General features: G+C 42.5%; 1 pseudogene; it reads right to left on the bottom strand.

Annotated features, from left to right (window-relative positions):
* Positions 1 to 1,769: 1,769 nt before the first annotated feature.
* Positions 1,770 to 3,077, bottom strand: LOC102848808 (annotated as a pseudogene).
* Between the last annotated feature and the right edge of the window lie 814 nt (positions 3,078 to 3,891).

The following is a 3,891-nucleotide window of genomic DNA, read 5'->3' on the forward strand; positions in this document are numbered from 1 at the left end:
TTTTGGCTAGACTGATAGGGAACCATTAAGCCAAAACTACATCACTCATAATTGGATGTGCATTTGTGCCCTTGCCTTGCCCAGTAATGGTCAAGGAAAGAGCCCATAGATGCAAGGTCTCAGTAAGGCAGTTGGAACTCTGAGTTAACTATATCCTTCTACCATCCCCTGTCTCAAGAAACTAGTACTTCTATAATAAAAAATACCACAAGATGTGTGACATTGACAAACATAAATTTATTTTCTCATAGTTAGGGATCTAGGAAGAATTCAGGGCACTAGCTCTAGGGATGTGAAGCTCTTGTAGCCTAGTGATAAAAAGTTTCACTGCCAACCCTAAAGCATTCAGTTTGAATCTACCAGCTGCTCTGTAGGAGAAAGATAGGCAATCTCCTAGGCAATTTACAGCCTCTGTAAAACCATTGGAGGATCAGCTATGAATCAGTACTGACTTGACCATACACATCAAGAGCAGCTCTTCTTGGCTGGCTCTGGAGAAAGGTATTAGTCTTTTTGAGTTCTTCTCTTGGGCAATCTTAAGGTGGCTGGGTAATCTTTCTTTTCCCATCTTTACCTTTCTCCTTTGTTAGTTTAATCTCTTTCAGCACTTTGAAAGGTTTAACATAAAACACATCCTACACTGATATTTATTAACTTAACAATGGCAACACATTTCCAGAAGGCACAGACCCTAAACTGTATAAATTATGTTTAGGGTGGGAGGTCACAATTTAACTCATTCTACCCTTTGGCCCTCAAATTCATAGCTGACCCTCCAGCTAGTTTTTAGAGGCTATAATTTGCACAGGAGCAGAGTGTCCATCTTTTTTCCAGGCAACAGCTGATGGATTTGAACCATCTGCCTGTGAGTTTGCAGGGCAACGCCTTACTCTGCTAGGCCACCAGAGCTCCCTTTGAGTTAAATATCCATGACAATGAATAAATTCTGACTCATAGTGACCTTCCATCAGATTTATTAGCTTAGAAGAAATTATAGTATTTTTTTTTAAAAAAAGGATGAAGATAGAAAGCAGGTACTGTTTCTCAGACTGAAAGGGCAAAAGGGAAAAGTAGTTATAAAATCCTGCTAATCAGAGGGGCAAGGATGGGCACGGGGTGGTAATCAGAAGATTGCACAATTTGATGGGTAGGTAAAGGAAATGGGAAAGATCCAGTGTGAAAAACAATGTTTACAAACTTTGTGAGCAAACTAGTATAAAATAAAAATTTTATTAAAAAAAATCCTGCTATATCTGTACTTGTGTGAAAGCACCACTTAAAATAAATGTGATCTTTGGTAGAGGGGCTGTTACTGCCTACCAGTAGCCCCAGATGGGGTCACTCTGTCCAGGACCTTCTTTTAGTAAGACTGGCTGTGGGAGTTGGGCCCATCTAGTTCTTTTGGTTTTAGGGTGGTCCAACTAGCTTTGTGGACTAATTGTGTCTGTACGCCTTTATTTTTATTCCCTCTTCTTTGTTCTGAACAAGGAAAGACCAATATTTTCACCCAAAATGACTACCTACAAGCTTTTAAGACCCAGTCATTACTTACTAAAGAGGAGATAGAACATTGTCTTTGTGGACTATAGTATTCCAGTTGACTTTTTAAAAATTTCTTTTCTCTCTTTTTTTTTTTTTACTTTGAGACATGATGGAAAAAAAATCTTACCAGAACACATGAAAAATATGACAGGGTTTCACTGATAGAGACAATCTAACCAGAAAGATTTGTCAGTTCTGAGTGTGACATGCTGAAGGGCTGAAAGCAATTAGAACTCTTCTCCTTTTTCCTTGCCCTCTCCTTCAACAGAATCCACACCAACCTCCTCATAATCCTTCTCAAAGCCAGCCATGTCCTCATTGGCCTCAGAAAACTTTCCTACCTCCATCCACTCACCCATGTACCAGTGAACAAAGGCATGCTTGGCATACATCAGATCAAACTTGTGGTCCAGGCGAGCCCAGGCCTCAGCAATGGCTGTGGTGTTGCTCAGCATGCACACAGATCACTGTATTTTGCCTAGGTCTCCACCAGGTACCACATGGGAGGATGGTAATTAAAACCAACCTTGAAGCCAATGGGACATCAATCTACACACTAGTTGCTGCTTTTGGTCTTAATGATGGCAATAGCAGCATCGACATCTTTGGGAACCACATCACCACGGTACAACAGGCAGCAAGCCATGTATAAACCACAGCAAAGGTCACATTTCACTATCTGGTTGGTGGTCTTAAACCAAGTGTTGATAATCTCTGCTACAGAAAGTTGTTCATGGTATGCTTTCTTAGCAAAGGTAACAAGGGTATATGTGGCCAGAGGGTATATGGCACCATGTTGGTCTGGAATTCTGTCAGATTGACATTCAGGGCACCATTAAATCTGAGGGAAGCAGTGATGAAGGACACAATCTGACTAATAAAGCAGTTAGTGTAGGTTGGGCGTTCAATATCAAGGTTTCTGCAGCAAGTGTCATAGATGGCCTCATTGTCTACCATGAAAGCACAATCTGAGTGCTCCAGAATAATGTGAGTGGTGAGAATGGAGTTATAGGTCTCCACCACAGCTGTAGAAACCTGGGAGGCTGGTTAAATGAAGAACTCCTGTTTGGACTTCTTGCCATAATCAACAGATAGGCGTTCCATCAACAGAGATGTTAAGCCAGAACTGGTTCCCCCACCAAACCTGTGGAAAACCAAGAAGCCCTCAAGACCTGTGCACAGGTCAGCCAGTTTTCTAATTCTGTCCAAGACAAGGTCAGTGATCTCCTTGCCAATGGTGTAGTGACCATGGGCATAATTATTGACAGCATCTTCCTTGCCTGTGATGAGCTGGTCAGGATGGACAAGCTGGCAGTAGGTGCCAGTGCGAACTTCATCTATGACTGTGGGTTCCAGGTCTACAAACACTGCCCTAGACATATGACTCACAGCACCAGGCTCACTGAAGAAGGTGTTGAGGGAGTCATGTCCTCCAACAATAGTCTTGTCATTTGGCATCTGGCCATCTGGATGCAGTAGAGCTCCCAGCAGGCATTGCCAATCTGGACATGAGCCTGACCAATGTGGGTGGAGATGCACTCACAAATTCTGACTATGGATTAGAAAGTAAGAACAACAGGAGCAGACAATGGGTACTGGTTACCATCCCCAACAAGCTAAGAGTCATGGTAAATAACATACTTTAGATTTATTTTGTTGTTGTTGTGTACCATCTAATAGGATCCGACAGGCACAGGAGGACATCACCCCTCCTTCTCCAGCAGAACATCTGGTGAATTCAAACTGCATGCCTTCTGGATTGCAGTACAGCTTCTTGGCCACCAGAGCTCCCTTCCAGTTGACTTTGATGTCCCCTAAAACTATTGTCCCAAGGTTCCAGGACAAGCAAATCATTCCGACAGGGTGATGGGTTATGATTAAGAAGTTTATATATAATGTTGCCCCTTATTGGCTGTGCTATATATATGGATATATTTACAGCATATACTGATATGAATGTAGGCGTGTTGTTGTTGTTATGTGCCATCGAGTCACCTGCTACTCATAACAACCATATGTACAACAGCCCTAAATCCTGCCCTATCCTGTGCCAATATCACTACCCCCAATATCCCAGTCACTAAATCAAACCATCTCATTGAGGGTCTTCCTCTCCTGAGCTCCTCCACCCTCCCAAGGACTGGTCCCTCCTTGCAACATGTCCAAAGTATGTCAGAAGAAGCTTCAGAATCCTTGCCTCTAAGGAGCAACATGGCTTCACCCTCTCCAGGACAAACATGTTTGTTTTCCTAGCAGTCCATGGTATATTCAATACTCTTCTCCAACACCACAGCTCAAAGCCATCCTTCTATTATCCCTAGTCATTGTCTGATGCATAACAAGTGATTA

Source organism: Elephantulus edwardii, unplaced genomic scaffold (genome assembly GCF_000299155.1).
Source record: "Elephantulus edwardii isolate Elephantulus edwardi_28Jun2011 unplaced genomic scaffold, EleEdw1.0 scaffold00505, whole genome shotgun sequence".
Taxonomy (NCBI): Eukaryota; Metazoa; Chordata; class Mammalia; order Macroscelidea; family Macroscelididae; genus Elephantulus; species Elephantulus edwardii.